At 39.5% G+C, this 22,137-nt stretch overlaps 1 protein-coding gene across 7 annotated transcripts in view; it reads right to left on the minus strand.

Annotated features, from left to right (window-relative positions):
* Positions 1–22,137, minus strand: part of SH3KBP1 (SH3 domain containing kinase binding protein 1) — a 213,279-nt gene that overhangs the window by 153,131 nt on the left and 38,011 nt on the right. The window contains exon 1 of one of the 7 annotated variants that reach the window (XM_032100776.1): positions 2,500–2,615. The exons of the other annotated variants lie outside the window; for them this stretch is intronic. The gene's annotated coding sequence lies outside the window, so the exon portion shown is untranslated. Of the gene's footprint in view, positions 1–2,499; positions 2,616–22,137 lie in introns of those variants that run through there. 7 annotated transcript variants of the gene reach the window in all.

Here is a 22,137-nt window from a genome sequence, read left to right on the forward strand (position 1 = left end):
TTGAAAAAGCTATCCCATTTAAATGCTACAAAACATGGAAGTGTTTATTTACATTTTAATATGTTGACCTCAATTCCATGCTTGTGTGATCCAGTATGAAGCAGAAGTAGCAACACTGACATCATGAGCATCACCAGTAACTCTGCCCAGGCAGTAACAACAGCCAGTACCTGGCTGAAAGAGTTGAGAAGCCTTCGATTTGCAGAGCAGAGAGCAGTGACTCAACCAGGTTTAACAGTACAAGAAAAACTGCTTGGTGGCTCTCATACTGTCACTTCACACATGAAAAGCCAGCCTTATACATTTGTAAGGACGTTCCTAGCAGCAGAAAAGTGTATTAGACATGACATTTTGTTCTTCAGAGGAAGAAAACTCAGAGTTGCACTATCCAGATGTCAGAGAAAACAAACATACAGAACCCAAGAGCACCTGTATCTGACCACAGCCAGATGTCACTTTGCCCGTTGCAGTGATGTCACCCTTACCACTGTAATATTCTCAAGTCATTATCTTTATAACCCTTTATGCTGCATGTGTATCCTCCTGAAACACTGAATCTCAGGATGGCAAGCACTAAAACCACCATAAGATACTGTATCACTACAGACTGTCAAGAAAAAAATAAGCCCCAAAAGCTGAAATACGAGTGTGAAAATGCAGGTTTTATTCACCATATAACTGTACCAAGCTGATGATCATTTCTAAAGCAGGCTTTTATTTCAAACAGCTGGAAATTAAAATTCAAAGATATTAGAACCAGCCCCAAAGCCTGTACACAATCAAAGTTCATTTTCTATCTATCCATTTGCTTGAGGACAGAAGAAAAGCAAAAGCCACTTGTGCAGCTCTTATTGCTACATACCCTCAAGGGAGTGAAATCAGCTCTGCTAACTGAAGAGCCATCAAAGCCTGTAAGGTTTAACTAAAACACAAAAAAAGTCGAGGAATCCTCAAAATGGGGGTGGGATAGGGCACAGGAATGAAGACAAATAAGAGGGAAAAGGAAACTTAGCAACATGTAATGCAGGTAAGGAGCCCTTCAACATCAATGTATTCTGCCTTCCCACACAGCACTCTGCCTTCCACCCTCAGAAACTATAGAGGGTACTCTGTAATCCTGTTTGTTTTTAAAAGGAAGCACATATGCTGAATTAGAACCAAAACCTACTGAAAATGTCTGAGACTGGGAAGAAATACTCCAAACACATTTGCACAGAGTATTGATCTTTTATCCAATGAAGTCCAGTCAGTTTTTTCCCTGGTGTGTTGAGGTACTCTCATAAATTCACAGCTAGAGTAACTATGCAAGAAAGCTTCCAGAGAGGCTGGGGACTGGGACAGGCTGCAAAACAGCCTCTCTGAATTTCCTTAGACTACAGCAGAGTCCTGTAAACACCCTTTGTTACAACAGCTCCTTTACAGCCTGTAAGTATGCATTAAAATAATAGGAGGCTGTGCTGTTGAAAGGGGGAAAAAATACAAATTCTAAAATTACAGGTGTCTACAATAATATAGTAACAGCTCTGGCTACCAAGTTTCACCTTATTTTATGTGGTACTTGAGAAGAAATAGAGTTTGTCACCACAACTCCATATTCCTATAACAACCAAGGCTTAAAAGAAGAGGGAAAGTGGGGAACTTAAGTAATGAAAAATGAACTGGACACTTTGAACTGGGTATTAATAATCCAGCAGGTTGGGCATCAGCTCCAGTCAAAGATCTGGCTGTGGAAAGCGAAACTCTCTCCCTTGAAAATCAAGTCAGTCCATAGATTAGGCTGCTAAATACAAAACATGTCCTAACAGAGCCAGAAGTCTGGCAAACCAGGCACTGGGTCTAGAACAGCAGGAACACATAAATCAGCAAGCACTGGTAGTCTACTGTTTACAAAACTCAAAGGGGAAGGGAGTGAATTTGCAAATTATTTTTTCTCTAATATAGATAGGTAAATTTAAATAAAAAACACATACAAAGAGACAAATTTCTTACTAACTATGACCTGTTCCAGGTCATAAGTCAAAGTAGTAAGAAAGAAAGTAAGAAAGTAACCTGCCTAGTTACTTTCCTGAGATCCCTGCTCCTCAAGGATAGCAGTTACAGCACTGCATGACAGCTGCAGGTTAAAGTTAGCACCTGTACTTTCTAGTGAAAAATAATTAGTATCTGCAACTTTGTACATATGGATTATGAGTGGTAAATACAGGAAAGGCTTAACTCCATTATATCACAGTACTGCAATGAGCAGGAGGGGCATATTCACAGCAATTCTCTCCTAGGGTTACACACAGAGTATTCTCAATCTGATGCACAGATCATTTCTGTAAGATATTACTTGTGAAAACAAAGGTATAAGGAGTTAAGAAGTACAGTGAGCTGCATAGATTACTTCCTAGCAGACCAAGTACCAAGCTACCTATTCAGTAAGCTTTTATTTTTTTTACTTTTAAGTGTACATTTCTTCTATCAGCATATACTGTACACTTAGTCACAAGTACTTACCTGCCTTGGGAAAAGGTTTGATGTTACCCTGTCCTTCTCCTGCACTCCGTGGGGTGTAACCACTGCTATACTTTTGGTTTGTCCTACAGTTTTCCAAGGTAGAAAACTAAATGCAACTCAGCCACCTCCTCTGTCACATTTAAATTATAAGTGACAGCTTACTTGGAAGACCTAATTTAAGAAAGAAAACAGGCAATTTGAATAAGGCAGAGGAGGTTGGACTTTCTTTTCTCAAAAATTCACAATGATTTTTCCTGAGTGAAAAATATCAAGTAAGGAGCCAACAAGATTAGATAACAGCCAATTTTCATACAAATAAATGGAAGAAATGACATTTATTGCATCAGACAATGCAATCACAGCCTATAATAAAGACCAAGATGGGCACTGGAACTAGATACTCAAAGTATTTCTTCAATATTCAAAGCATCAAGCCCAGAGCTGGTAGGTTATGCAACATCATACAGAAAACAACAAAAATGGTTTAAAGGCAGTTTTATGCTCCCATTTTGAGAAGTAACAAGAAACACTCCAGTGACGGGTTAGTTCAGAAGAGCCTGTCCTTCTCAGCTGTTGATTACTGGTGAGTGCTGGGAAAAGGGCATTGGACAAGACACACCAGGACTACAGCAACTCCTTCACGTTCAAACCGTAACCTCTGTTCCCATGCAGGGAGGATGTACTGATGTCCATGTACAACAGTACATCATGTACAACATGTACAACATGCACTGATTTGAGGCAAGCAGCCTGTGCTTTCTTTGGTTACCTGCAGAAGACCAAGTCCTGCAGTCCTACTACATTACCTCACTAATGCAACACTTATGCACAGGTGCAATTGTTATCTGAGTATTTTCAGTTCTTTTGCCACAACCTTTTAAAAGCTAGGGCAGCCCTCAGTTTTGCAAAGCGAGCTTGAAAGAAGTGAGAACTAAGATCACCATGCTATATAGAAGAGGTACAATCCCTTCCATTACACACAGAAAGGAACTCCAGTTGGCACAAGAAAGGAAAACAAACATGTATTTTTAACCAAAAGTTTTGAATTTAGATTTAAATAGCTGTTACCTTTTCCAGCTGCTAAAGCAACACAACAGATGACTTGCAAGCCATAAACCAGGACATACATTTTTAAGCTTCTTTTCAAAATCTGCAGACTAATTTCTTATTCCATCATGCCGAAGCTCTTAAAGCATACATGTAGAACTCAAAGGGAGAGCCCTGTCCTTCTCTCTTCCCCAAGGTACTAATTGGAATGTTCCTCTAGGCCCAAGCCTAGCCATGTGTCTGAAGCAGGTATCTCCACACTTTATTGGCCGTAATATGGAGCAAGCATAACTCAAGAGTTCTTCTGCTGGTCTTCAAGATATCCATAAGACCCAACTACTCATGCAAGTTTGCATGAGTAGGCTAGGCTTTTTCCTTTCAGGAGTTTGGGGAGGGTTTTTTAAAAGTCTTTGTTACTAGGTATGAAGGTTTAGATTCCACATAGCAAAAAAATTCTAAATCCACCAGGAAATGCACTCTAAGCTTTCTTACTGCACTCAGAGTGGAGCTGCAGGGACAATCAAATTGCTAACACAGACCCAGGAACCCAATCCTACAGCTTAAAAAATGTGCTGAATTGGTGAAAGGCTGCCAGACACCCAGGATCATTGTGAGCTGCCATGGTTACTAACTGGGGTTTAGCTCTGCAGGCTCTGAACACCACCGTGCATAGAACCAGCTATAGAGTTAATTAGTTACAGAGAAAGAAAAAACTTGTGTGGCAGAAGAGGAATCTCACATGGACAGTCATCTGCAGCTTAACTATACAGACTTTCCATAACCCTTTCAAAACAAGCATAGAAGATATCAAAGTTATGGCCCGTCCTTTCAGTTCTTAAGATCTATTTCAGGATATTATCTCCAGTTTTTCCATCCCCAGACCCCCAATTACTCTACTTCAAATAATTTCTGAGGCACAACAAGGGACATCTCACTGCTTCTGCTTCACAATCCTGTCAGCACATCTGACAAACGCTTCAATAAAATAAAAAAGGAGAGGAGAGGGGGAGCTAAAACTAAAAATGGGTGAAGGTGGAGTTAAACAAAGTGAAGTAAGATATTGGCATCATATTTTCAAGAAAAGCTCATCTAAAAATAATACAAGAAGAAATATCAAATAATTTAAAAGGTCAACCAACAGAAAATGCATTTTATCAGTTATGTTCTTCACTATTAACTCATCAGAGCTTTGACAGATCCTGCTCAGCTACATCACTTCTGAGACCTTTGCAGTTAACACTAGGCTGCTTCAGGACGGCCTCCACCTCCTCCTTCTCCTCCTCCTTTTAAATTATTTTCAGAAATACCATACAGTATGCCTAATAGGTGAATCACAGATTCTTTCTATATGCTCTCAAAGACAGGCAAATTAATTTTCTTCAGAGTAATCAATCTTATTTAAGTAAACAGACAACTCCAAATGTAATTTTCACTTTTTTTTTTTAAATTAAGAAAAGAGATTTCCTAAGATGGGTAAGGTATCCATAAGTGCATTTCATTACTAGAAAGTTTTTTTTAATGAGGAATAGAGCAACCTTTCCTTCAAAATTAAAAAAAAAAAAGTCCTTTTATTTTTTTAAATTATATGAATGTGGTACTTCGTGCCTAGACTACAAAAAAAAAAAGGAAAAATGAGGCAGCTGAAGTAGTTTATCTCTTCCCCACTACACGTTCTGCACTATCTCCATTCCCATACAATCACAGCCACAAATTCTTCATTCAAAGTCTAGCAGAACAAAAACACACCACATGCTAGCCCACCTGACCACTTTAATACGCCTAGAACATAAATCTAGATGAGTGACACAGCTTCCCCGTGTGCCTTCAGTCCCAGTACGCACCCAGGATCTTTGGAGAGAGGCTCCCGCGCCGTCTCAGCTCAGGGGCAGCCACCTGGGCGAGCTGCAGCAGCAGCAATGGGAATGTGAGCGCAGGGCAGAAATCATTTTGTGAAGCACTGATTCCACAGAGATACCAGCCTCCCAGTGAGCCTGCTAACAAACTGGTTTCTGGCCAAACAAACTACTGCCTTTTACACAGACATCCCCTTCCAAATAACAGTGAGAGTAGAAGCAAAGTTTTAGCAAAGGTGATGAGTGTATGTGTTGTGTTCACATTAGCTGCTTCTTTCTTCATATTAGCTTTGGCTTTGCCACATGAATCTGAACATATTAAAAAAGAAAAAGAAAAAAAAAGTCTCATCTCTCCTTCCAGCACCACCAGAGTCCATAGGGTGAGGAATAAGGGTACATTGTAATTCTTTCAGTTACATGTACATAATGTAACACTTGATTCACATCGCTATTTTGCCACTTACACAGGTTACAGGATGTTTTATTTTTAAATACGCTGTAAATGTCCCTCTAACTAGTAACATACAGTAGAATCAACCTACTAGGTCATAACAGCAGCCAATTCAACTCAAAAAATGCAGTGCTGACACAGTTATCTTGGGTTTGGGGGGTTTTTTCCAATTGAAGTGGTAAGCTAAGATTCCATATGGATACAAAGGATTTCTGCTTAAGTCTCCCTCCTCACTAAGATGCTTCATCAGATCACACCTCAGCTCTCAGCTGGGCTGACAGTAGCTCCTCTCCCTCCCAGACTCAGATTCTCCATTCCCCATGCTGAGCACTCTGTGGAGGACTTTACATACCCTGTATTAAATGGCAAAATATGGTGACACAGGCCATTGAAGGACTAAAGAAACATGGGGGGTTTAAACTTCTTTTGTCTTAGAACCAGATAAAGGAAAAAAAAAACTGTAGGAGATGAAATGCATTCCCAGACTCCTGAGAGAAGTGGTAAGAACACTGAAACAACAATAATGTGTATTTTCATGAGCAGTAAGAGAGCAACCACAGATTGTGAAACAACCCTGGAGGACTTTATTATGGTGATTCAGACCCATTCACCAGCTCAAGGGAAAAACAAGCATCCTATCACCACCAGCAAAGAGTCAGTCAGTTCCCACCTTCTCACCCCAAACAGTTTGCACCATTTTGTTCTAATAACATGCAGAGGCTTTCAGAGGGAGCCCATTCCAAGTCCAGCTGAAGGATCCAGCAGTGACAGTTCTGGTTGAATGAACACACCATTCAGGACCTTGCTATTGCCAGGTCAGACAGCATGTCAGCTGGAAAGGGAAAGAATATTAAAAATAAAAATATCCCTTCATTTCCCAAAGGGGAAGCCCTCATAATGAAAAGGCTTAGAGTGATCCCTAAGTTCCCGTTCCACAGCACTCGTTGAGATGTGCTCAGACAAATAGGTGAATCCCTACATTAGACTTCATGCTGTTAAGAAACAAAAAAAGGTTAACAATACTGTCAAAAGTGGAAATATTTCAACTGTGCAAGCAAGTATGTTTACTCTTTGATAACCTTTAACAACCTTTAACACAAAAAATTTTGGTTTTATTTGAAATTAGAACTATTTAGTTTCAAAATAGAGAACAACTTTAGAGCATACAAAAATTCCTGATTTTAGTTTTCATTCCTTTTTCTACTATTCATAACATCTTTAAACTGTCTGCACTGAGGAATAAATTCAAGCAGGATATTTCTAATGCAATTACTTCCCTCATAATAGTTGTGTGCTTCTAAATCTATTTAGTGGGCTCTGAAACGGTACAGATTTTGTAAGGCTCAGTACTATCTCTGCCAAGCAATGAGCAGATACAAGATATTTCAGTCAATATTGTACCTATTTGTTGCCTCAGGAGACTTTTTTTTCCCTATGGCATATAAGGAAATACATTCTGATGTTTTGTGATTTTTTTTTCTTCCAGAAAAAAAAATGTAACCCAGCACTAACAACTTTGCATTTCAAGCTGGAGCCCTTGTATTCAAGAGCTAACAGTTTAATACGTACATGATTCTGCACAAACTGGGAAACAAATCTACATTATGAACAGGACAAGTAGCACAATATTTTCAGGAAATAAAATTTTACTTAATTCTCATAAGCCAACTGTATAAGATGAGTCAAATGTAGAGCAAATAATTATTAATCAAATGCGTGGTACTGTTTGGCACATGGACATAAATCATACATAGAGGTAACTATGCCTCTTACTAATAATAAGTTTTATACCAGATAAATGAAATTTTCAGCTAAAAATCCAATTTATCTTTAAGTGTTTGTTGATATTTATTTCAAGCATCTTAGATGAAAACAAGGCTATAAAATTTGGCTGAGGTAGTAGTTAAAATTTTACAGCTTTTTAATAGTTTGCTCAAATTAAAAATAGGGAAATGTTTATTTTGTACAAAAACATACTTTCTTTGGTTCTGAAATATTTCCTTAAAGCTACGCTTTAAGTTACAAACAAAACTGACCTACTTTTGTCCTCTTGAAAATGTAACTTATACTGTACAAATTTCACAGGATCCCTGTAGTACTCTCCATTATTGCAAATAATTTCCCATTATAAAACCTGTGTTTATCTAGGTATTATCTTGACAATTATTTTTTAAATCTATATTACAAAATGTTTGATATTTTAAAAAAAGAAATGTCAAGATCTCCTTCTTTTATTTCTAGTAAGAACCTACTTCCAAGGGAAAAAAATAAAAGCTTAGGACAAAGTAGCTTTAGCTATCTTAAAATCCTAAACTTTCGAAAAATACAAGTTTTAACATGTCATATACAAGGAATATGCTTTGTGGTGTCCACATTAAAATCTCACAAATATGGAAAAAAAAAAATTAAAAATTAAAAAAACAACAACAAAAAAATGTACACAGCTGACAGATTAATTAAGAGTTGCTAGGATCTCCATGGATTTCATTGTCACTCACCACTGCCACATGTGCTGGGATGCTCGAGTGTGTTCGCTGAAGGCTGTGAGCAGGAGGGCAGAACTCCCCTCTCACAACAGCCCCCAGTTGTGCCAAGGTGCAGAAACCAGCCCCAAGACCGAGCCCTGTGCTTCCAACAGCCCCTGGCAGTACCACAGCAAGAGGGAATCACCAAAAATCACATTGGAGGAGCAAAAGTACTGAGGAAGGAAGAGCATTTATATTGAAATAAGGACCTAGGTCAAGAGCCTGTTGGGGAAGGAAACAAGGGTGAAGCAGAGCAAATTCAATGGGATAACCTGAGATGCAAGGATGGGGAGAGGCAGAGGAAACACAGAGCCAGGGGAAAGAGGAGGAGGCCTGGCATGGCTGGAAAGAATATGATAAGCTTAAGAAACCCCAGAGGTGGGAGCGAGGAAGGAGCAGTCAGACCTGACAAGGAAGGGAACATACAGGAAGGGCTGAAGCTTAAGAGTAGAAAGAGCCGGGAGGAAGGAAGGGAATAACCAGATAAGGAGCCTGAATAAGACAGTTGAAAAGGCTGAAGTGAGGCAGGAGCATTGTAGAAAAATAGTCTGCTACCCTGTAAGTAACTCAGTAGGATGGCTTTCCTGAAGTGCTGCACACAATTCTGCAGCAAAGGGCTAACCACACTTAGGGAGGCAAAGCAAAGGCCTGGATCAATCAGTGAAAAGGACACTTGAAAGGAGAAATCAAAAGATTTCTGTTTGCTACATTGAAAATATGTGTGATTATTTTCTAAAAATACATCAGAGGGGAAGGAATAGTAAAATAACAGGAAGAGAAGGAACTTTTTAATCAGAAATACAAGTCATGAGAATAAATGAGCCAAGATCTCCCAGGAATAATTTTATGCTAAACAAGTGAGGAAGTTATTTGTAGTTGGGTTTTTTTGGTGGTTGTTTTTTGCTTGGTTGGGATTTGTTCTGGTTTTTTAAATCATAAGAGCAGTATCTTCAATAACATCTAAAAAGCAGAAAAATAATGTGCCTTTTTTAGATGCAAAATACCCTCAAAGCTGTGTCAAGCTAGCAAGACAAAATTCTCCCCCTAAAACAATCCCTCCATCAACACCTTTAAATCTTTCAGAGTGGAACTTGCTGTGCTGATGAGATGAGCTCTCAGAGCTGTCCAAGAGCAGCAGAACACTCACCTGAAGGCTCTGTCCAACAGGGTTTTAAGCTGGGGCTGCCTTTCTTCTCCCCTCCCCCCAGACAGCACCAGAGCTCATAACGTGCTCCACTCAAAAAGCACACGTGGTTCTGCTCTCTGCCAGCTTTGCTTTTAGCCTCTTAATTTCCAATGGCTACAGCCAAAAGCAGGGAGCCAGAAAAACATGATTTACTGAGACCAGAACACAAAGACAGCATTTTGTTTTGTTTTGCTTTTAAGCTCTGTACTCTGTCTGACTTTGAAACATCTGTAATGCTTTTCTGACATTTCTGTGTACAACTCCTCCACAGCTGAAGGAAAGCAGCATTAGAGGAATGATTTTTTGCAATATAGAAATGCATTCTACTGAAAGACCTGTACACTGGAACAACAAGAGTTCTGGATCTATTCTGGGATACAGTGTAAGTCAAATGTAACACACAAGCACATCATCTACTTTGACAAGAGGTTTTGTTCTGTTTTTAACTGCTATTTAATCAGCATCCTACTCACATTTAGAGTAGATCTGCTCATACTTAAGGGTGAAGCCCTGTTTCCATTAAATTAAATAGGAATTATAGTATTGAGTGGAGACCAGAATTTTACTCCAGACAAAACATTTATCTTGGAACTAGAGAATGCAGTAGTTACAATTGTTTAATCTTTCCATTCAGGAGAAAAAATGGTACAATATACCACAACTGAAAACATTCCATTTTTACTTAACCAAAGTGGTTCCAAAACAACTAGATTTTCCCTTAAGCAAAATTATCTACAAATTAACTAGAAGAAATTCATCATTTGTCAGTTGTTTGCTAGGAGGAAAAAGACACACTGGCCCCACAACAGAGAACTCCACAAAACAACTTGTACATTAATTGTATGTTTCATTCAATAGTTCCCAGGCACACTTCTAGTGAAAAAAGGCACAAAGCCATTTCACTGTTACGTATGGCATTTCGTGTAATGAATACTTTTAGTTTGCATGATTACTTTCAAAAGGTCTTCTTTATAGGACCTCTAATAAATATTTAAATGCGAGTGGAAACTCCAGCTAATCCATCTTCCAGCACAAGCAGATTCCAGGCCACCCACATATCTACAATCCTTTTTGCCCTAACTCTTGACACCCAGGATATTTTATGTAATTTATGTGTAAAATAAAAATACTTCCTGTTAAAGTCACACTGTTTATAGATGTCCTCCAACCACAAACAAAGGGCTTCAGGTCTGATCACACCCGGACCTCAAGGGTTTTGTTCAAAACTGATTATTCCTTTCTTTCTCTTGCAAAGAGAATTTTGAAAGCATGTCCCTCTCTTAACCAGTTGTTTTGCCCACCTGCACATACAGGCACAGTGACAGAGGCTACTCCAAATTCATGTCTTTGCCATAGGTCAATACTAACTTTCATGTATCTTGAAAGCTTTCCCATACATCACAGTCCCCATTCTTCCACAAAGGCTGACAGTAGGAGAATGCAGGAGACCAACAGCACACAGAAAGGTACTCTCTCTCACAGGGCAGCTTCCACCTCTGGCACAAGCACTCTGAAACCAGATCAATAAGAACAATGGAAGTGACTGAGTAAGAATATCCAATCACGGTGAAAGGACTGCTTAGAATCCTCCAAACATTCCAAATGAGATTAAATCCTTCAAAACGCACCACAAGATCCTGTGTCCCAGCAAGAATTCTTTGGCATCTACTGTCTATTTCTCTATCCTCACTTTCTTAAAAACATTCCTACAGTAAAAGACATGGCTGCCTAAAATCACCCTCAGTTGTCAGCTTCCCCCACATTTTTTAGATCAATATTTCCCAGTTGTTGCAGCACACCACTGTCTAGGTTTCAGTATAGCTTCTTCTCTTCAAAAATGTGAAGAAAAAATAAAAAAGAAAAATCCCAGATGGAATTCAGATAATCAAATGTTACAAAAGGCCCTTTTCCCTCAGTAAATGCTGAGAAATAAATGCACTCAAACTTATTATCAACACATATGTCCCCACATCAACAAAATTACTTGGATTTTTTTACATTATGACTAGAAAAAATAGAAAACATATCATTCTAAAAAGTACAGTTCAGTTTAAAATGCAGCTGAAAGCTTCAAACCTAATTGTAGATTTATCCTTGTCTGTGTTACCTCCTAACTGCTGCACTGCTTTTAAGAAACGATGAAAATATATATCATGTAGGTAAAATAATAACAAAAAATTAAAAATCACAGTATATTGCATTCACATTCTGTGAGAACCAGAGTTTTCCTGCTTGTATAGGTATTTGCTATAACACAAAGCAGCATTCAAGCATTCCATCTCTTCTGTGATAAACATAAAGCTGTATTTTCATTTCCTCACTATGAGTTTGATTCAAGCTGCTCTGCATTTAGAGCTGACTGGCAGCTCACACTGAGCACCAGCTATCTGGAGGTAACCGCTCTGAGTGGGCTACAGGCTGTTGCTCAATGGAGTGGTTTCTCTAGAGCAGAAGAGAGGGAGAGGGAAGAGGAAGTGAGAAGGGGAAGAAGCAAAGACAAAGAACTCTCACGGGTAGTAAATGTAAAGATAACGCTTTCGGAAAGTTTCTACAAACTTCCGAAGCAACCTTAAGAAACTTCAGTGTATCCAGAAGTACCATGCTGAGAAGTCAAGTAACCATGGCAGTCAGTGCTCACCACCACCCCACCAGGGTCACCATAAAGCAAAGCCCAGCAGGCAGGGGTCATAACTTCAAGTAAGGCAACAAGAGGACAAGAACACTCCAGGCACACTTATTCTCTGCCTACCACCACAGCTGCAGCACTGTATCTTTGAGAACACTGCCCTGGACACATAGATGCAGGCAGTCAGCATCTACAGCTGGCAGGATCCAAGCCACATCTATTTAAATACTGAAATCCAAGTTAGATTTCCTGTGGCAACACACTGAGCTTCCTGGAATCCCTCAGACCTTCAAATCACCCCATTGCAACTACATCCCTATCCTATCAAATGCATGTTATTTCCCTGAATGCCAGGGAGAAAAGGTACTCCTCTCAGCTCATTAGCTGTAAATTACAGCGATTACAAAAGGCTAGTCAAGAAGTCTCCTTCATACCAACCATACATAGCATGAGTGATCATTTTACAGAGATGCTTGTGGAGCTTAAGCTGTTGTGTTTTCTTTCAGTATGTGAATTGGTGAGTGTACAGCCATAGTAAAACCATGCAAAGGCACTTCTTAAAGTAAATTCCACCCCAAAGACTTGTTGTCACAAGTATGCTCCTATAATAGTTAGAGATGTCATTTTTTTTCAGGATTTATTGAGACATCTGCAGATTACCCTTCTCTTTCCTCTTGCTTCCATCATGGCTGACATTAGACAGAACTGGCATTCAAAGCCAGCCAACAGGCAAGACCATGTTTATTTCTAATTTATTTTTATCTTCCATGTGCTTATCATTTGCTTGAATCTTTCGTATCTCTTTATCCACCTTCTTGTTGAAAGATTTGTAGTGTTTGATTTGTATTTAGAGAAAAACAATGAATAATACAAAAAAATCTCTTGGCTTCCTTCACACCAAGGGATGAGGTCATAGGGCTGTTGACAATTATTTTGAAACAATCAACCTTTCATTGAGTGATGTGATCGTGCACATTCACACAGCTTGATAAAATACAGGCTTGCTCCTATCTGGAGCCTCAGGATTGCAGCCATGATATAAAATAGTACTTTTCCAGGGCTGGAAACATTTTCTAACAATTTCACAGACCAAAAAGAGACACTATCTTTCCTAGTACTTAATCCCCAAATTTGAACCATTGTTTCCTACCCCTTCTGTGCTCTAAAAATGTGGCTTTTAACAGACAATTCATTAAAAACATAATTTTTCCTAAATCATTTTAATTGATGGTAAACTTCAGTACTCTGATCATTTCTACAAGACAGGCTTTCCAGCTGCCTTTCCATTGCTCCCTTTTAGTCTCAGGAGCTCAACCATCAGCCACAGTGACTTGCTGTAGCACTGCAGAGGGAGGGAGGGAGGAGGATAACTCATCTATGTCTCCAACCGGATCTCTGAAGAGAAGCTTCAGCTTAAACATGAGCAAGAGAACAGTCATTTTAAAAACAAGAAAAGTACAACTCTGACTCCTTCAGATGCTTCTTGGGAGTCAAAAAAAAAAAAGAAGTGGCAAACAAACAGAATGACTGTCTGAGCTCCTTGAACACAGATTAAAGCAGCCACGCTGGGAGAGAAATTGTGCCAAAATTGTTTGAGGTGTCCAAGACCCCAAAAGGGCTGTGCCTACCCAAGGAGTGAATAACACACTTTATACCTCGTTTTTGGCATGGTCTCTGGCACACCTGTCAAAGGAAGGTTTAGGAGTAACTAAAGACTTGCATATGTTTGCCACTTCTGTGCAATGCAAACAGTTCAAAAGAAGGAAGAGGAAAACAGGTGACTTCCAGGGTTCATGATGCTTCTCAGTTAATGAGGGCAATTTCACAAACAGTAGAAGTAGCACAAAATCTCCAAAACTGTGCATTTCAAGATGTTTTCTTCATAGCCAGTTTTAAGGAGTTTCAAAACAAGGAAAACTAAATCCATAAATCCTGCATGCTAATTATTAGTAATTTTCCATGTCCTACCAAATCAGAAGGGAGAGGATACTTTACTTCGTTGATCCCATCTAATTAGTGCATTATGATCCACAGGCTTCTCCATCAGTATCTCATCTTCCCCTTTGTCCCAGGGATAAGAAACTTTATACCTGGTTTCTCATATTTTAAAGTTGGCATCAAAGGCATGACCTGAAATTATAGCTTCCAGTTTTAGGACAGTAACATTGTGCACAAGCACACAAACTTTCTTTATAATTCAGCTGGAATTTTTGGGCTGGAAATGTAATCTTTTCAGAAGTCTGAATCTTTTCAGAACTCTGTTTCCCAGGCCTTACAAAGCAGTGCTCTTTAGAGAATCTGCTCCTCCAGCACCATTGGTGGCCAGACTCCTCAGAGTGCAGGTGCAGAAAAGATCCTGTGGCTCCACACAAGAAGGAGTCCTGGGAAAGGCTGACACAGGCTCCCAGACACAGCCCTGTGCCCAGCACCTACCACAGTGATCAGGAACAGGACCACAAGTGAGGCTGCTAAGCCAGGTTTTGGAGCAAATTCCCAGGCATCCTCTGGAGACCTGAAACACATTCAGACCCAAGAAAGTGCAAGGGTAACTTGCTGCCATTTTGCAATGGGGATAAACTTCCTAAAAACTAACATTTTTTTAATAACTATAAAAATTCAGGTTCACTGTTAAAAACAACAGAAAACCACATTCCTGCTTTGTACCCGTGCTGCATTCCTGCTAATACAGACACAGATACTTCCTCTGAAAAAAAACAACTGCTCTGGTACCTGAGAAGGACTTCATTCAAGAAATATAATAAATCCCTAGTGTCTCTGCAAGATCTGAAAGCCCATTCCAAAAGGTGCAAAAAGAAAAAAATTATGAAGACAATGATACACTGTTATATGCTTAAAATATGCTTAACAACATTTCAGGAATTAATGAAAAAAGTTTTCCTAACACTTCCACTCATTTCTTTTAACATTGGTAAGAAAAATCCAAGCAGCATAAGACAGTATAAATCCATTGAGACATTCCCTGAGGTATGTACTGCATAATAGCTGCAGTGGAAGCTATGCCAGTAACTAATTAAACTTATGCCTCGGGCTTTAGTGATGTCAATTCATCTATTCAAAATTTATTCTGTTTTTAAAGAGCAAGTAGATAATTTTCTCCATGAATTCTATCATTTTAAAAAAATTAAAAATTCATTACTTAAGATCTTTTAAAGTAGAAATACACTGTGGAGAAAATGTGTTTGATATGATAGACTATCATATTTTAATAAATGCGGTAAAGTTTCATGCCCTTGTGAATGAGGTGGTCAGCCCATCCAGGAAGGTGGAAACTTTTTCCTTCCTTACAAGAAATGGATGAGTACACAAAAAAGCTTTGCTCTTGACAAAAGGTAGCTTCTAAAAACTCCTACAGAAAACAAGCTGCTCATCCAAGATGATAATTTTCACACTATATGACAACTCTTACCTCAAGAGTTACCAGTTTTCCTTACATTATGTGGCGTTTTTTGGGCTGTAAAAGTCCTCAAGGTTGGGTTATTTATGAGAGTAAACTACAGCAATAGTTACTCTTCCAATTTCAGCAGAAGGGCTATAAAACTATGTAGAAATAGCTTCTGGAATAAACTGTTGCAGCCTTTAGCTCACCCTTGTTGCTTCTGTTAGCATCTTCTCATGAAAAGAGGACAGTCATGTCACTTCCTTCCATGGTTCTTGTTACAAGGTTTGCAAGAAGGCAGCAAAATTATGACAGTACCTCTTCTTTTTAATTGCATCAGAATTCAGATTCAGTCTCTTCCTAGTTGTTGGTAAATTCCAATTGTTGCAATTCCACTTTGATGGGCAAAATAACTTCCATATTAAGTAGTAAATCACCAGAAGTTCTAGCTCATCCTCAGGCCCCACAAAGCTAACAGAGCCCTCTGATCACACTACTTGCACAATCATTTTAGGGACACTAGATTCATACAAACATGTTGCTATTTGAATCAGTCATGTATTACCAAAAAGAAAAAAAATATGTATCTGACGCTCAAATCAGAAACATATTGTCATTAGCTGCCGTTGCTTTTGGCATGCTACTCTGAAAACACAACTACACATTACTTCTCTTTGCATCAGATCATGCTTGAATTTATGTAAACATTGTGTAAGTGGCCCAACTTCACAAAGAATGAAACTGCTGTTTGCCATCTGCACTGGTAGGGTTGTACCGCACAACATTAAGCTTTATTTAGCACTGTTTATGCTCAAAGCGTCCCCAAACAATATTAACCAGACTGGTTAAGTTCTGGTGTCAGAGAAGCCAGGACAGCAGCCATTAAAGAGCTTACAGAAGTTCAGAGTGCATGTTCTTCTTGAATGTTCAGACCTATTTTACTGTAAGCAGATACTAGAGGTGTTCCTAAGTGTTTTATAGGCAAAGGGACATAAACGCATGAACAATTTTAAATAATGTGGTCATTAATTAGATATTAACCAGGTATTCAGGAGAAAGTAAGTTAGGTTCATGCAAGTGTTCGGTTCTTAACATGCTGAGTACTTACAGCCCTAAGGCCTGAAGTATTTATAACTAGCTGCAGAACAAAGACGTGCTGAGCTGCTCTAGCAGAAATTCATCAGCATCAACAAGAACTGTGTCCTGTATGTTCCAGGGGTGCTGTCTGCAGAGATCCCAAACATAAGAAGTCATAGCTGACTCTGATCTTTAGATGCAGCCAAGGAAGATGGTCTAAATACCACTTGCCACAAAGAGGAAAAGAGACTTCAGAATGACACTCAGCCTCTGCAAAGGTAATAGATGCAAGGGCTACCTTCTGCTACCTCACCTTAATACCACAAAACAGATCCAACTGATTCAACTTTAAAGGTTTTGTCCTTAGACCATTAGAATTATTTCTTATTAATATAATTTAAAAGAGTGAGGATTCAAGAAAGAGAAAGACAATAAACAAGCTCCATAAGCGTGTCATTTTAAGTGATGACACTGGTCCATGCAGTTTGCAGTGTTTTCTGCTTCTCCTTAGAGACTGTGAAAAAACTCAGAGTATGGTTTGGAGATAGAGAAGACACACACACGTACAGAGTTATATATTACAATATTCAAGCAACATCATAAATTGAAGAATATGCATCTTATGATTAGCAAAAGGCAGTGCAATCCAAAGGGAGCCAGACAATAGACTACATGAGCTTTGGATCAAATCCATTAAGCTAACACTGTAAACCACCAATATGAAAAGATTTCATAAAACAAAGCTATGCAAAGTAACTGCTGGTGAGTATCTGTCAAAAGTGAAACCCCAAAACCAAAAAGAAAGTCAAAGAAATTGACTTTGATTACACAGTTTTTATTGCAGTTTTAAAGGAGGCTAATTGCGGGGAATCAATATAAAGTCACCATGGACCATCTGAAAACACCACAAGACAAAAATCTGTTACAAACACAAATGTCTGTCTTTGGCAGTAGACGCTGTCACAGGATTGTTAAATCCAAGATCTCATCACTGCTTGTATTAAACCTTGGTAATCTCAGTACAAATAGACTGAGGGCCCTATGGGGTGGCTCCTAAAAGCCACTCTGCTCCACCCCAGGGCTCCAGTTCTTAACTTCCCCTACTTTTACTCATCTTGTCCCTCTGTCTTTATACCAAACCTCTGTGAAACAGGTGGAGTAGAGATGGTCTACAGTGTTTATGCTGAGCAGAGAAAGCCATGGGGGCATGCTTAGTAACAGGGTGATAACTGAGGAAGAAAATGCAATAAAAAAACATCCCAAAAAAGAGAAAAAAACAACCCAAAAACCCCAAACCCAAAAACCCTAAAGGAAACACAGCAGAGCTGTTACGCTGCATTTGAACATTACTCTGTATTTCCTCCAATCCAATTTCATATTTGTGTTGTTTGGAGTTTTTTTAACTGCATTTATATTTTTCAACACATTACCCTGTGTTGGAGTGCCCTATCCAAGACTTTTAACCCCGACCCAGCGCTTCACTCCCTTTCAATCACCCTTCTTAAATTCAGCCCTCATCAGCCATTCAGCAGAAACTTCTACACTGGATACTGTCCATTTTCATCCTTTTATTTTTTGATTTTTTTTTCTGTTTTAACAGTGATCACCAGTTTTAACTCTTCAGAACAGCAAACATGTCCCAGCCATTACAATCTTCTCCTTTAACTGCTCTATCATAATTTCACTGTTCCTCTATTTTCCTAATTTAAATCTAATACCAGTTTTTCACAAGTTTGTCCTAGAGAGGCAAATATTCTATTTCTAAATGTAATCTAGATAATTTTCTGTCTTGGCTGGCCTCTGCCAAGTGTCACTGAACTCAGGCACAAAATTCTACTGCAAGATTTTGTGGTTTTTTTACTTCTCTCACACAGGTACAGTGTGTTTAGAATATGGCTGCTGAAAATAAATTTTACTTCAAGACAGAATGGGCTGCTCAAATACCCTATTCTGAAAACATCTTGTTCATACAAAGCTTCTGTCTTAGCAGAGCCCTCCATGAATGACAAAAGAGGAGTGCGATTCATTTGGCAGCTAAAGTATTTAAATAGTTCCACAATGGCATATGAAGCCCCATACACATCACAACTTTTTATTTCCCACAATCATTTTTCTTTTCCTTCTCACTCAGTCATTTTTCTCTGAATTATTAAATCCTTCTTTCCCCTTCGTACAATTTGGGAATTCTCTGGCTGTAAGAACTCAGAAGGTTATAGTTAGCAGTAAAAGAAAGAGGGTTGTAGGGAAAAGATGGCTCTACGAGAACTGTGAAATGGAGGCTATTTCAGGTAAGTGAAACACCCAACACTCATTCAATGTGTAACTTCTTCAACAAATGTCATCCCAGTCAGCATCCTGCTTACCAGATAGCACACAAATGTGGCTCTCTGGCTGACAGATAAAGTCCACAAATTAACACACACTCTTACACACAGTCAAGGTAGTAAAAAACAATTTTGGAGAAAAGGCCAAACTGAATGTGTTTGAACCTCAAAACTGCTAAGGAGAGAAAAGCAGTCTTGATGACATGAAAAAACACAAACCAATCATTAGTGTACAGCTCAAAAAAAAACCCCAACCTTATAATGAGATGAGTTTCAGAGAGAGTTATAGCAATTTTGACTAGCTAGAGAAAGATATTAAAAATTCCTGTGATTTTCAAAACACCACACAGACTTTGCTTCTTACATAGTTTTGACTCCATTTGACAAGTACAGGCCCATGAATTGATTTACAGGTTACTGAAAATGAGAGAAAAAATATTAAATGGATAATGGATGAGTCAAACTCAATAAAGAGTACAATACTAAAGTTTAATCTGGGTTACTATGCATCACTCTTATCATGGCACGTCTGTCCAGCATGCACTGTAAAATAAAACACAGAGAAAATAAAACATGCTGCTTGTATTCTCAAGAGAAAGAAAGCCTACCTTACCACACCATCTCAAGCACAGAGAAGACCTTCCAAGCCTGTTTAAGGACAAAGACTAAACAGAATTGATTAAACACCATGGAGAAAAAAACCCCCAAAAGCCATCTTAACTCACAGGAGGAGGATGAAGTATAAAGGAGCATTTCTAACCATGAGAGCAAAGAGATTCTGAACCAGCATTTGCTGGGCACAGCAAAAACCCAATGAATCTTCATAAATGTGAAACTTGGGAGCCCACAAGAGTAAGGGGATGATCTAAGCAACGTTTTCCAAACTCATCCCGTGCCCTTGCTCTCTCATTCCTACACCATGCCATACATACACACACACTTACACACACATTAAGCAGTTACCTCAACCCTCGCCTTTCTGAGTAATTTGAAACTACTCAGAGTAACATCTTCATTCATATTCTGATATTTTTATTTCTTTGTTTGCAAGTTTTCTCAGCAGTTACCTCCAACCATTCTTCTCCCTCTAGACTATTTTACATCAGACAAGTCCTGAATTTGTGTTGCTGCCTTCACAGAATATGGATATTCTCTGTAGCTGCCTTCTTTCACGAAGGGCTACTTATGACTCGTAATAAATTATCAACTCACCACTCCACAGTTAAAGGTCACTTCAAGAACTTGTGGCATATAAGAAGGAGGGAGGGAAAGGGATGCACATAAAAATACAACCTAAAGAAAGCTAGGTTTTCTTTAAAAAAAAAAAATCAACTAAAGGCACAGTTCACTCAAATGAACTATTCAAATGCTTTAAGAATCATAATTTCATAATTTACTAAAACCTCCTTCTTCATTCTTGGCATAAGTGCATGTGTGTGTGTAGGCATCATATCTTTAATTGCAGTGTGAAAAATGCTGCTCATTGAAAGAAAAAGTATGTAGTTATAATTAGAAGTGGAAACTATAACCAACACTTTACTTGATCATACAGAAAAAGGCATTGCTTAGTCTCAAGATAGAGCCTCTAGGTGTCTTGTACTTCTAATAACACTCCTGTTTACTACTCGATAGTTGAGTGATCCCTATTGAGCCAAAGTACTGCAATCCAACTAATTCCTTTTACAGGCTCACAGAACAGCCAAGGCAGGAAGGCAGCTCTGCAGATTGCTTAGTCCAACCCAGCAGCTCAGAGCAGGATCAGTGAGAGCAGGATACTCAAAGCTGTGTTCAGCTGGCTGCTAACTACACTCAAGGATGAAGGATCCACAACTGCGTGGAGTACCTTGGACAACCTGTTCCAGTGTTTGGCCAACCTCAAAACATTTTTTCTTATGTTTAAATTATTCTGCCGTATTTCTACTCATACCCATTGTCTCTCCTCCCTTCACTGTCTACTGCCAGGAGGACCCTGGCTCCACTTTCTGTACTCCAACACATCATGTAATCAGACACTTAATAAGATCAGCCTGAGCCTTCTCTTCTCCATATTGAACTGTCCCATCTCTTTCACACTCTCCACAGATCTCACAGGCTCCAATCCCTCAGCCATCTACACGGCCATTCACAGGACTCACTCCACTCTCTCCATCTCACTCTTGTCATGGAGAACCCAGAAATGGACACAGAACTCCACAGCTGCCTCACCAGCAAGGACAAGGGGAGAAGGATCACATTGCTCCCCCTGCTCACAGCACTCTGCCTGAAGCAGCCCAGGCAGCCAGAAGCTGCCCCTGCCACAAGCACACACTGCTGCCTCATGCTCTGCTTCATGTCCACCAGGATCCCTGGGCCTTTCTCCACAAAGCTGCTTTCCAGACACTCAGCCACAGCCTGTACTCGTCCCTGCCATTATTCCTCTCCAGCTGCAGGACCTGGCATTCCCCTCTGCTCATTGGCATCCTGTCAGCCCATTTCTCCAGCCTCTTCAGGCCTCTACCAATGGCAGCATGACCCTCTGGGGAGTCAAACATTTCCCACTTTTGCACCACCTGCCAACCTGCTCTGACTCCTCTCTGCCCTGTCTCCCTGGGCATTACTGCAGATCCTGAGCAGCACCAGCCCCATTACCCACCCCTGTGGCACCACTGCCACTGACCAGCCTGCACCTGCACCTCGTCCTGCTGATCACAGCCCTTTGAGTCAGGCATTTCTGCCAGGTTTTTCCACTCTCCTGGGTTGCACCTCATCAGTTTGTCAAGTTATGGGAGACAGTGACAAAAGCTTTGCTGAAGTCAACATAAACAACATCCACTCCACAAGTCAAGGATCTCATGGTAGAAGACTAACAAATTGTTCAGACATGACCTCCCTTTCATAAATCCATGCTGACTACTCCCACCAGCTTGTCCTTCATGTTTGGAAACGGCTTCCAGGAGATAAACATGAGGCTTGAGTTCCCCAAATTCTCCTTCCTTCCCTTCTTGAAAAGATGATAGACTTTTGCTTTCTGCTACTCCCCAGGAGCCTCCCCCAAGGCTCTTTCTGAGAAAATCAATTTTCCATCTTGATTTAATCTCCTCTGAGATTTTCTTCTGGATGAGGCATTGTAGCAGAATGAAATGTATGTATGAATGAAAATAACACCTGTTTTT

Source organism: Corvus moneduloides, chromosome 2 (genome assembly GCF_009650955.1).
Source record: "Corvus moneduloides isolate bCorMon1 chromosome 2, bCorMon1.pri, whole genome shotgun sequence".
NCBI classification, from domain to species: Eukaryota; Metazoa; Chordata; class Aves; order Passeriformes; family Corvidae; genus Corvus; species Corvus moneduloides.